Source organism: Lissotriton vulgaris, chromosome 4_1 (genome assembly GCF_964263255.1).
Source record: "Lissotriton vulgaris chromosome 4_1, aLisVul1.2, whole genome shotgun sequence".
NCBI lineage: Eukaryota > Metazoa > Chordata > Amphibia > Caudata > Salamandridae > Lissotriton > Lissotriton vulgaris.
The window spans coordinates 1,982,154,792-1,982,168,745 of NC_141691.1; positions in this window are offsets into that span (position 1 = coordinate 1,982,154,792).

Consider the following 13,954-nt stretch of genomic DNA (forward strand, 5'->3'; position numbering starts at 1 on the left):
GATAAATATGTTATTTTTGGTGGTGATTGCAATCAGGTTTTTGACCCCATATTAGATATACATACTTCTGTTAAATTCTCTAACACCAAGATGCAGTCACAATTTACTTCCACCAAACGCCGTAAGTCCTTAGTTGATATTTGGAGGCTTGCAATCCAGACATCTGAGAATATCGTTTTTACTCCCTCCCTTACCATTCACAACCTCGAATAGACTATCTCTTCTTTAGAAAAGCTTTATCTCAACAAGTTTCTCACGCCAATATTGGTTCTATTTTAATATCAGATCATGCTCCAGTTTTTGTTGATTTTGAATTGATACCTTTTTCCCCTCATGCAGGAAGATGGCGCTTTAATAATACATTATTAGCTGATCCTAATTTTACAAGCCAATTCACCTCATTTGCTTCTGAATTCTTTTCTTTTAACTCTACTCCAGATTCTTCTCCGGTAATGATCTGGGATTCCTTTAAAGCTGCAGCCAGAGGCTTTGTCATAAACTTTGTTTCACAAAAAAAGAGATCTTTTGAAGCTAAAAACGTCCAGTTGCTAGCCAAGATCAAACAATTTGAATATACATATTATCTCTCGAATTGTGAATCTTCGTTAAAAAATCTTATTGAAGCAAAATTCACTTTTAATAAATTATCTACTGAAGCCACATCATCTTATCTCTTAAAAAGTAGTGCCTGTTATTGTGGAGGCCAAAATAAAATGGGGAAATTGCTAGCTAACTATTTGAAAATACAACGTAAACAGACTAAAATAGAATCTTTACGGAATAACGCAGGTATTTCTCTGTTTAAAGACAAAAATATTTTAAATGAGTTTGTTTCCTTTTACAAAAACCTTTATACCCCGGAACAACAACCAACTTCAACTGCACTTTCTAATTATTTTCAATCTATTGAACCCCCTCCTCCTTACGACACTGATTTCACTTCTTTAGAAACCAATATCACTCTCTCTGAAATCACTCATGCAGTTTCAGTACTGAAAAGAAGGCAAGCTCCAGTTCTTGATGGATTCACTATTGAATTTTATGCTCACTTTGTGACTCTGCTACTACCCCAACTTTTATCACTTTATAACGCTTTTGTCAAAGATGGTTCTTCGTCAGGCACTTTTCAAGAGGCCATGATCTGTTTAAAACCTAAAGATTATAAGGACCCTTCTCCCTGCAAAAATTGCCGTCCAATTTCCTGAGTTAATTTGGATTATAAGATCTTTGCAAAAATCCTTGCTCTCCGTATTGATCCTATTTTACCTAACCTCATTGGCCAGGAACAATCAGGATTTGTTAAAGGCCGCTTATCTTCAGATAACTCCAGAGTCTTTTTTAATATCATGAGTAAAGCTTCCTCTCTTGACTACCCTATTGCTGCTATAGCATTAGACGCAGAAAAAGCGTTTGATAGGATTGTATGGGATTTCATGTTCCAGGCACGTTGATATTTTTTCACAGTTGTCCGGATACCGTCTTAATTCAGACAAATGTGAAGTTCTCCCCTTAAACATTTTTTGTCTAAAGCAAGACTTTATATCTACAGGCTTTTCTTGGAAACCTTCTAAGATAAAATATCTAGGCTTGTGGTTCTCTTCAAACATTCCAGGAACATTAAAGGAACATTTTGACAATATTATTAAAATTTTATCTGACTCTATCGACCGCTGGCACCCTCTTTTCTTCTCTTGGTGGGAATGATTAGACTCCATCAAGATGATGCTTTCTCACTTGGGGGCATATTATCAAGGGGGTTTATCTCCGCATTTTTGGCTTTAAAAGCCAAGAAAGCGGAGATAAAATTATCTCCCTATTACCTAGCTGTCGCTAACACCAGTTAGCGACAGCTAGTAGGAGATAGCGACCATCTTGGGCCCCACTTTGCATGTCAGTGATATTTATCACTAATGACATGCAAAGTGGGCGTGCCAAGATGTTAGCGACTGGAAACAGTCGCTAACATCGCTATCTCCTATTACCAACTTTTGGAGATATTCGCGCTAAGCGCGAATATCTCCAAAAGCTAACACCTGCCCTGAGCAGTTCTTAGCCATGTTATCCAATGGGAGGTGGATAACATGGCTAAGAGCATTAGCTCGCTAATGCATGAATATCGCTGACTTCTCAGCGGTATTCATGGATTGCGGCTGATTTTTATCGCATTTGCGATAAACCTTGGTAATACCAAGGTTTATCTGCTATAAAAATAGCCGCAGCTCAGCGATAATATTTTCGCGCTAACCAAGCAATAGCGATAATTATGGCTATTGCTTGGTAATATGCCCCTTGAGTCTTTATTTTCTCTCTATGATTCCAGCCCATATTCCAGGAGTCTATTTTAAGAAAATTGATTCTCTTCTAACCAAATTCCTTTGGAAAAACAAATCTCCTCGAATAGCTCTGACTGCTCTAAAAGCTGACAAGACTTCCGGAGGCCTTACATTTCCTGATTTTAAATCATATCATTATGCTTTTTCTTTAAAACAATCTTCCCGTTGGTTCTCTTATGATCATTGTATTCATCCTTCTATCTGGATGAATATAGAAAAACATTTTATAACCCATTTTGCATTTAAAGAATCTCTTGCTTTTACTAATAATATTTCTCCTTTTGGTTCTCACGTCATCTCTCATACACGTAAAACTCTTGTTCCACTTCTTCCGTCCTCATACCCCTCCTTTTCCTCGTTGGATCAACAACCCATATGGCATAATATCTTATTACACAATAAAGGTCTTACCATTTACTGGAAAACCTGGAGACTCAAAGGATTGCTCTGGATTTCACGGTTATTACTTAATAATGTTCCTTTATCCTTTTCTGATCTTCAATAAAAATGTTCTTTACCATCTTCCTGTAAGGCTCAATATGGTTTACTTTACTTCTCTGTTTCCCAATATCTTCTTTCCTTACCATCTACGTCCACTCTCTCCACCAGATGTTCTATTCTTTTTCCTTTACTATCTGCCAACCTTTCAGCTTCATCTTTATATAAATGCCTATTTCTCTCATCTGAATTGGCTTGGGAAAAGGACTTAACAGAATGTTGGTCTACCCCTTTTTGGGATAAAATATGGCTAAAGATTCAAAAGATCTCTAGAGCTGCCAATACTTCTCAAACACTTTATTTTGTTTACAAACGCCTTTTATTTATACCTGCAAACCTAGCCTCTTTCTGTATGGACTCTTCTTCGGTTTGCTGGACCTGCTCTCTTGCCTCTGCTGATTTAAAACACATGCTTTTTGATTGTCCCATCATTTCCCATTTTTGGCAATTAGTTTGGTCTCAAATTAATTCAATTTTTAAAACCCAAATCCCTTTCTTCCCTACTAACGTTTTTTTAGGCTCTCTATCATCCTTTTGGACCCACTCATCATCCAGCCCAACACTAGTTGATTTATTATTCTTTCAATCTTTATTTCGGCCATGTGGCCATCAAAGATGTACAACAGCAATAAAACATATACATCCATAATAAAATCACCGACAATAACAAACAGTACATATTTATACACTATAAAATCATTAGTTTCTGAAAATTAAAACTACCAAAGTTACGTTTAAAAAGACTTAAAATTAAATCAGGGCCTGCGACTTCAGAATACGAATGCGGGTATGCCAGACATTAGTGAGAAATTTTGCTAGTGCAAACACGGTTAGACTCGAAACATCGGTTTTTAGAATTCTGTACATCGGGAGATACTCCCTACAACCAAAGTTTCTAATAAGTGGGAGAAGCCAATATTTCCTAGCTTTCATGTAGGTTGGGCAAAACAGGACCACATGTGGGTCACTTTCCTCAGCATAAGAGCATGTCGGACACTGCTTAGAGGAGGACGGGGTTGTCCAGGAGCTGGTAAAAGATCGCAGGGGCAATGTGCCGTATCTCCATTGGAGAAACAGCCTCCTGGCCAACACGGGGGACATGGCGTCCAGAACCCTTTCCAACCTATATGAGTCCTTGCTCAGCATAAATACAGATGTTAGTGATCCCTCCCGCTGACAGTCCATGGCAGTTGATAGTTTCTGGTCGTGGTAGACATTGACCAAAGTTCGGCGTGAGATGTTTAGTGAGGCGTTAGCAGGATCAGACCAAAGATCGGGAAGCCCCAGTATCGTACATGATTTTTGAATGTATTTTACCCAAGGGATCTGTAACGCTTTAGGATGAGTTAGAAGCTCCCTCAGTTCCGCCCTATAAGCAGAGAGTTCTTCGCTACTCCATAGTCTTCGCCAGAAGACTATGGGTCTGAGACCTATTTGATCAGCTATTGGTCTCAGTCCCAGATCCAGCCTCAGGGGAAGGAGCGGAGTGCGGGCGGGAGTGCAACTATCTGTCTAATAAAGTTGTTCTCTGTTGCTGACAGACTGCGAGTTGATGTATGTCCCCACAGTTCCGCCCCATACATAGTAGCGCCCCTGGCCTGTGCCTTATAGATCTGGATGAGCGGTCCCAACGGCCGGTGTGTTGAGCTTTTCATCATCCGCGCGATGCCCCCAGTGGTCTGTACTAATTTAAGGTTGGCCCTAGTCTGATGTGGCCCCCATGACATAGTCTCGTTCAGGGTTACACCTAGATATTCAAAGGTGGAGACTCTCTCTAGCCGTGACGCTCCCAGTAGTGGATTCGGGCGCAATTTTTGACTTGGATTCAGGACCATGAATTTAGTTTTTGCGGCGTTAATTTCTAGGCCCCTATCTGTACAAAAGGCCACAAAAGAGTCGAGAATCCGCTGAATCCCCATTGGGGTTTTAGACAGCAGCAGGGTGTCGTCTGCAAACATGATTGCAGGCACCCTGCTACCGTTCAATTTTGGGGCGTCAGTGTGTTCAGTGCCATTCAGGTGGGCGATTACCCTGTTGACAAAGAGGCAGAACAGGGTCGGTGCGAGCACACAGCCCTGCCTAACCCCCCTGTCAACTGGGAATCTATCCGTCAGTTCCCCTGACTTCCCGCACCTCACTCGGGCATAGTTATTGTGATGTAATCTCTGTAAGATTATCAAGATGTCCGCGGGTACACCCATCTCAGACAGGACACCCCAAAGTTTACCTCTGGGCACCAGATCGAAGGCGGCCCTCAGATCCACAAATATTGTGTATAAGCTGCCGCCTTCGAATATCGCTGCCCTCCAATAGATGATGTTCAATCGGAAGACCTGGTCCACTGTTGAAACTCCCTTTCTGAATCCTGCCTGATAGGGGCTAAGTACACCCATTTCTTCTGCCCAGTCCTGAAGTCGATTCAACAGTAACTGAGATTTATTATTAGTAATAGGCCTCCATTTAATAACTTTGAAATGGAAACAGGCCGACAAAGTTACTTTCAGAGCATGATGGAATGCTGTTTGCTTTCATCAAAGACTTGACACTAGCCACTTTAATCCCATATCTTTATCCATAAAAAGAGACCTATTATGGCTCCCTCTCTCCACATATTTAACTTGCATTGCCTCCGTTTGCACTACAACAGTTCATTCTCCTGATGAAGTCCGAAAACCTCCTTTATCTACTTGTTGTCTTTACATTTTACATCTACATATGATCTTAATGTTGCTCCTTTCGTTACATTACCTATTAAGGTTACTCTGTATTTTTCAAATGCCTTCTTATGCTTATAGAGATTACGTTTAGATAGTATTTTCATTTTTAGTGCTTTATTCTGATACTGTACTCCCCTTCCCTTGTTCCTTTACTTTCCCTGAATCCATCCCCCGTCATTTCCCTTTCGTGCATATAAATTGTTATTTGCTGAAGATTATAATTCTTTTATATTATACTCCCTTATATGGTATGTTTTCCTTTGTTTCTTCAACTTTTTCTTAAAAAACCTAAACTTTAAAAAAAAAGATCTGAGAATTAAATCAGCCTCTGATATAATGGGAGTGAGACCCATCCTGTACTGGAGAAGGATCTGGGCTATACCAGAGCTATGCTTTCATCACAGGGCCTAGAAGAAGTGCTATGTATTCTAGGTTTGGGCAATATACTCTGGATTAGGTACGTAAAAATGATCCGTATAATGAATGGGATCTAGGACTTATGAGTTGCTCCTGGGGAGGCTTGTGTGACCTCTACACTGATCATCAAGAACAGCTATCAGCAATATAAAATGCAAGGTATGCAGGGGCAGTCTACTTTGGGTTCTCTAACTTCCATTTTCCTTATGATGAAAGATGATTTTGCCAGAGAGCAATTCCTGGATGAAACTGAACCTGTAGTTGCCAGGAAGCTGTACATGCAATTTCAGTATTGGACCTTCCCACTAAATTCTTCCACTGTCAAATGGGTGCATGATTCCAAGGTGGTAGCACTATATACTAGGCACTGACAAGTGCATCCCAGTATCCAATCTGGAGTGTAACTAAGTACATAACATAACAGTTTAGGGAGAAAGCAGATTGACTGGGGGTCCTGGTTAGCAGGATCCCAGTCAGACTAGTCAAAAACAATATAACATGAAGCAAAAAGTGGGGGTAACCATAAGGAGCAAATCCTACTTTCCTACTATGATTTATATGACTTATAGTACGGTCAAAAAGCTAACATAAAATATCTATCAATCAAATCAAAAATAGATTTTATTTGATTGTTGAGTAGCAATCATGAAAGCATACAATTAAAATATCCAAATTTCATTTCATATTATAAAATCACAAAGGTACAAAAGGAACACATTAAAAACATATTCAGCATTACATTATTAACTGGTTTCAGATTTCATAATATCATCATCACTAGATAGAAAGTGCAACTAAGTAAACATGCTTTTCCTCCAGTATACCACATTTTTCAGGAAAGCTGTGGTTATTAGAACGCCTCTTTCATTATCCAGACTTGGCCAAAGTGGCAGAAGCGCACGTGAATGACATCTTGACCAATTATTTGGAGAGTAATAGGATTTTAGATGAGTCACAAAACGGGTTCCGGCCTAACCACAGCACGGAATCCGCCCTGTTGGCCGTGACTGAACATCTGAGGGCGACAAAAGATCTGGGTGGCACGTCGGCTCTTGTCCTGTTGGATCTGAGCGCAGCGTTTGACACGGTCTCCCATAGGATTTTACTCAGAAGACTATGGGAGATCGGAGTCAGAGGTGGAGCCCTGGATTGGTTCGCGTCCTTTCTATCAGACCGTTCCTTTCAGGTCCATGCCCCACCGTTCTCGTCCAACAGGTTTCCATTGAGCTGCGGTGTTCCGCAGGGGTCTGCCCTCAGCCCCACATTATTCAACGTATACGTCCGCCCTCTGGCAGTATTGGCCAGAGAACGTAAGATCAAATTAACTTCTTACGCGGCGATACGCAACTCATTTTTTCCTTTTCCAAGGACACCAAAACAGACCAAGCCAAGTTTCAAGACGATATGTTGGCCATCTCTAGTTGGATGAATGCGAACTGCTTGCAGTTAAATTCATCGAAAACGGAGGTTCTGTTGATTGGTAAGGAAACTCACAAGTGGGATGAACACTGGTGGCCCTCCACCTTAGGTTCTTCCCCCACCCCTAAGTTGGAAGTAAAGAACCTGGGTGTGACTATGGACAACTCCCTCACCCTAGAGTCACACGCAAAAAGAGTGGCTGGCGTGTGTTATGGTCGCCTCCGGTCGCTAAAGCCCATCTTGGGCTTTTTCGACCCATCGGTACGTCAGACAATAGTCCAAGCCCTTGTTTTATCACATATAGACTATTGTAACGTCCTAATGTTAGGTTCTAATCGGACAGCTATCAACAGACTCCAAAGGGCCCAAAATTCAGCTGCCCGTATTCTGTTTGCTCTACCCAAACACTGCCATGTGTCTCAAATTCTGCGGCGTTTACACTGGCTTCCGGTGACACAGCGCATTCAGTTCAAGGCGCTATGCCTAGTTCATAAAATCCTCCATCGCTCTGGCCCTCCGATCCTGCAGGGTTTGTGTTCCTCCTATGTTCCCACACGCGCTCTCCGCTCAGCGGACCTCCACCTCGCCTGTACCATCAAAATCAGAAGGAGTAGAGCAGGTGGCCGTTCCTTCAGGTATCTGGCTCCGAAACTGTGGAACTCAATCCCCCTGGAGATGCGTGCCACTAACAATTACCTGTCATTTAGAAAGCTAATTAAAACATGGCTGTTTCCGCCTACTTAAGGCCCACTAGTACTGCCACACGTTTATCCACGCCTAGTTGTTTTGTCTCTAACCGCCTGCAAGCGCTGGGACGCCCTGTTGCTGGGGTAGCCATGCGCTATATAAGCGTTTTTAACATAACATACCAAATTGTAAACATAATAAGGCTGGGAGACATTGACGTAGTACCATCTGTTTCAAAAAAGGCACCAGTATCCCACGCCTAACGGTAGCATAAAATGTACAAAATAAAATAACCTGAATCGTGGTTTGGGGAGACACATTATCACAGGGACAAGGCTGGAGATCTCGCGACCAATCATTAATACCAGGAAAACTAACTAGCCTATGAAAGATCCCCAGCCTGAAACGAGTCAATAAAAATCTATCATAATTGCCGGGAACAAAAGTCAAATAAGGTTGAATATTAAAAGTGGCTAGTAGCGTTTCATGTTGCAGGACAGTTGTCTTTGTAATCTCTGTTGACATCTTAAAGTATCCAGCAGTGTCTTGCCCTCTCTCCACAGGTCCTTTCTTGTTACTACCAAGATAGTAATAGGATTTAAAAAGCACTCTAGTTTGCCAAGATCATTACAGAATTTATACACATATCTCAACCAGGAAATCCTCATTGCTCCTTCCAATTACAAAATATCTGAGAGGATATCCCTGTTCAGTTTTGTTTCCTCTTTTGTCCACAGCATGTGCCATATTAGCACAGGCTCGAGCTTAATTAGATCAGATATGAATGAAAGGCCTAGTTCTGCATGGCAGATATACCCTGAGGTCCTACTTGGGACAGCTAAAATATATTTTAAAAAGAAGCTTTCAACTACCTGGATCAGTGTAGAATCAGCAAACCCCATACCCCAGTACCATAAATAGCAGCAGATACACATTTTGCCTTATGTATTTTGATTATCTCAATGGGTGGTATTTTACCCAATTTTTGGGCAAAAATGGTGATAGCAGATGTAGAGCGTAATATCGCCAATTTCGTTGCTGCTATAGCTTGGGCCCAAGAGTCATTCTGTGAGAACAGTATGCCCAAATAAGAAAATTGTTTAGTGGCCTCAAGCTTCTGTCCTGCAATAAAAACAGCTCTATTAGCCTTAAACCCCCTGCCACAGCGCATAATAAATGTTTTGGAGGAGTTTACCCTTAATCCAAGATCTTTCATGAAGAGGGTAAAGCTATCCACAACGCGCTTGAGTATGTAACATCAACACGGCATCGTCTGCATATAGAAGAGCTGGAATTGGACGGCCTGATACATACGGGGGATCTAAATTATCTCTGCACAAGGCCGCCTCCAACCCATTTATGTACAGATTAAAAAAGAATGGAGCCGGGACACATCCCTGCCTGACTCCATTCCTAATCTGGATAGCGGTTGTGCTTTCACCCTTTAGGCCATAGCGAACCCGAGCTGAAGCGTCACTATAAAAACACTAAGGAAAATAAATATTATTTTCATCAACCCTTAAATCTCCCAGCAAACTCCATAATTTAGAGTGGACCACGCAGTCAAATGCGGCCGAGATATCCACAAAAGCTAAAAACAAGTTTCCTTTCTTAGCCCTCATGTATTTCCCCACCAGTAATAAAAGATTTAGGCCTTGCTCTACAGTTCCTAGACTGGCCCGAAATCCCTATTGTAGATCAGATAAGATGGAATTTTTGTCAGCCCATCCAGGAGACGTTCCAAAATTATCTGCCCAGCTACCTTTGTAAAAGAATCCAACAAGGAGATTGGTCTATAACATCCTGGATCATGTCTATCCCCCTTTTTGATAATAGGCACGATAGTGGCCTCCACCCAGGTAAATAATAAACCAGTATTACAGCTTGCATTAAGCACCTGGACCAGAAGAGGCCCTCACAATTGCCTTAAATATGTCTATAGGGACACCGTCTCGGCCAGGAGCCTTACCAACCTGGCTAGCATGAAGGGCCCTTTCAACTTCCTCCAGAGTAAACACCAGGTCCCTTGATTTAGGAGGATGGTTAGTGGGACAGGGAGCAAGTGGAGGTTCATCTCCCTCATAAACCTGTGCAAAATGCTTAATCCAATCCGTTCTGGGATAGCTATCTCGATTTTCGGACCAGTCTCCTCGACTAAAAAGGGAGTTCTAATAGCCTTCCAGAAACCTGCACTATCATTATTTACTGAGGCTACGTGCAAGGCCTCCCAAGCCTTCTTGTTTTATCGTGTTCTTCTTGTCTCTGACCGCTAATTTATATACGTTCCTCAATCTCCTCACCTCAGAAGTACTTTTTGGGTTTTTATGTAGTTCTTTTTGTAAGAGTGCGTAAGATTGAGTGCATCTAGTGTCAAACCATCCTCTCTGGACGCTGTTATTTTTATGTTGCCTAATAAGGGAATTCCTTATTGTATTTGTGATTGTTTAAAAAGAGGCTAGAAGAGTTACAGGGGCGGTATCTTCACTCAAGCAAATCGCAAACTCCGACATACACTTACCAATTACTAGATGAGTATTTTTGACTGATCAACCATGGCCCATCGTAAGGAATAACCATTAGTACTGCCAATAGATAAGTTCTCTAGGACTCGGTCTCTTTCATTAGTCCTTATAGTATTCTTCATTGGCAGTATGATGGCCAGGCAAAGAGGAAAATGATCACTAAGTGAGTTATCAGAGACTTTGAAAGAACGGATTCTATGAGCATGATTACTAGTAGCAAGAACTTAATCAATAGTAGAGCCACAACCCCTACCATTAAATGTTGGAGGGAGGGGGAATGGCAGTGCACATAATTCATTTACAAAACCAAGATCAAAACTATTAAGTAAATCATTTAATTGTTCACCCAAAGCAGAATGACTTAAGTGAGAGGGACACGTACCCTCTTCCCACAATGCTCCTCATCGGTTGTCTTCAGCATTTCTACATAATGTACAATTAAAATCACCTGCCAAAAGAATCATCATATCTTTCCTCCTACTTTTAACGAGGCAGGACAATGCTTTAGACATGTTATTAATAGCATTCCATACTGCGCCCAAAGGGATATTATTATAAAAGTTGACCAAGGCAAGAGAAGAAACAGAGTCCAAATCAAGCACAAGAAGTTGGTAATAGACATCTCTGACAGGCTCTGTAACTAGTTTTAAATTCAGGTTGTTGGAAAGATATACACCCAGCCCCCCCCTTTGCTCTCCCACTCACACCCTCATCTGCCGGGGTATGATACGTCCTATACCCATTTAAGTGGACCACTTCCTTGGTCCATGTCTCCTGGAAACAAAGCAACTCTTGTTGTTGAAAAAAATCCCACCATAGTGAATTATTAATTTTTGATTTAATTCCAGCGATGTTCCAAGAGAAAATGTGGTATAATGAGGATTCAACAGAAGTTGGGGCAGAAACAGGAGTTTTAACGCCTTCCAATGAAGTCCTATTACTTTGCACTATCTGGAAAGAGGCTTCAGGAACAGCCTGCTCGCTAATTGGACCCTCAATCCCAATGATTCTGGGCCCCTCCACCCTCTCACTCACTGGATCCCCCAGGTCCTTACTTAGACAACTAAATAAGGGGAGCTCTGATACAAGACCCCTGCGCTTCTCCTTAGTAACCAGCTGTGGGGCTCTGTTCCTGCTAATCAAAGGTCCTGCAGCTTGTATAGTCCTTTTAACAGTCGTACTTATTCTCTCGCCCATGTTCTGTGTCTGATTGAGAGCATTTTTTTTTTTTTTTTAAGTTTTTGAAAACCTTTATTGTGCTCAAAGACAGTACAAATACGGGCCCACAACCATCCGGCCGGCCACGGTCACACATTTAGCACTGGTGCATGCAATACGGCGCCAGGGTAATGCGGCACGACAATAATTACAATACAGGAACAGACTGGAAAGCGCCGTCATACCTAGGCAAAGGAGCAATGTAGGTTAATTTCAAAGTCTTTTTTTGTGCAAATATTAAGATCAGGTCATACTACTCCGCACTGAAAACAACGAAAAAAGAAAAGCAAGGACCATGTAGGCGGGACTCGACAAAAAAGGGACAGCAGTTCCTGGCAAAGCAATTCACAACATGCAAGTCCCAACCAGAGGATGGCCACAGAATAGTCAGACCACAGGAAGCTGCCTCAACAACCCACCTTCAATGACACCACCACCCATCCCCCAGCATACCTAACACGGGCCTAAGAAAGAAGGGAAAATCATAAAAGAGCATAAAAGGAACCATAGAAAAAAAAACTCAACTAACAATTAACCCCCCACCCTACACACATGCAGAGGCTATGGCCTACCCCCCCCCTAGCAGAGTGTCTGTCGCCCCATAAACCCGAAATATAGGAAGAGAAGAGAAGAGAGGAAGAAGAGAAAGCGAAAGTGAAAGTAGAAATAAAGAACAAATTCCAAGGACATAGGGAGTAGGAACAGGAACCCCGTCCCGAAACGCCCCTAAGAAAAGATCTGGGAGGAGGAGCAATTAAACATGCGCGCAAGCTCCGCCGGTCCAATAAGCAATCCCCACCCCAATAATAACATCAATAGAGCTGCAGCAAGCAATACAGTGGGGAGTGAATCAATACGCAAACAACAATAAAACCAACCAAGTTCGGGGTCCACCCTACCTCCACACACCCGCCCGGGTACTAAGCAAAAAGGGTCCCCTATCCCTGGCCAGTCCTGGGGCTCAGTCTCTCACCCCCTCCGCTCACCAGTCCAGTGTAGTGCAGGAGAACAAAGGAAGATGGCCGCTCAAGTGAGGGGGGAGGTGCACAATCGAGGGAAGAATGGTGTCCGGTCCCGGGAAAAGAATCCACCTCGGTCACAGTCAGCTCTGGCATGGTCCAGCCGTGCAATTCACAAAGCAAAGCAATCCAAATCCATGGCAAGCATGCCGGCGGTGAGGCAGGAGGGCAAAACACTGGTATCCCGGGCCCTGATCTCTCACACAGCAGCACACAGTCCAGCATGGAGCAAGGGGGATACACTGTTTCGTTGATAGTAATAGTAAGAGGTAACAGACCATTACCAGCTCCTGCGATGGCTACAGTATCCTCCACTGCGATCTCCCGGGACAATGTTGTGGCGTCAGACTGTAGCAACTCCCGTCCGGAGTCTTGCTGAAGATAATACCCCTGTTCCAGGCTGGAATCCCGGGTACAGGCGTCAAGTTGTGCCCCCAGTGCGTTGCAGCTGCCCCTCAACTCCAATTGCAACTCGCCCAGGGCTGTAACAACGTCAGCAAGGGTGAGTGTGGGCTGTAAAGACCCCATGGTCGCAGTCCCGTGGGGAGGAGTTGTTCCGATCCCTTCCACGCCGGGATGCTCACTACTGTGATGGGGGGCCGTGTAGACTGTGATTCAGTGGCCCGCCGTCTGCTGCACCATCTTGTTTCCTGTCCGACACAGTGCGGGGAGAGGCAGGGGGAAGCAGCGGGACGCTCCTCCCCCCGATTGAGAGCATTTTTATGCTGAACTGTTTCACTAGGTAACTTTACATACGTCTCGTTATTTTCCAAACCACTCAAAACCTCAAAGTGGTTTGATGTTGGTATACGATATCTTGATTGTTTAACTCCCAGATAATTTTCGGCTAGACGCTGAGGGCCTGGGTACATTACAGGTTCCAAGGGGCAATAAAAGAAACCTAAAGGTAGGATATTGATATCATGAGCATTAACATGCCAGTTAAAACCCCTCTCAATGATAATGCGCACCAAATGTGGAGCCCTAAAGGTTAGAACAACACAATCCCCATTTAAAGATTTGGAGGATGTACCAACCCAGCTAATCCTGCTGGCCATTTTGAAATCAGAGAACAGAGAGTTTTTAAATCCTGTCCTATTAGTTAGGAAGAGAAGAGACTTGTT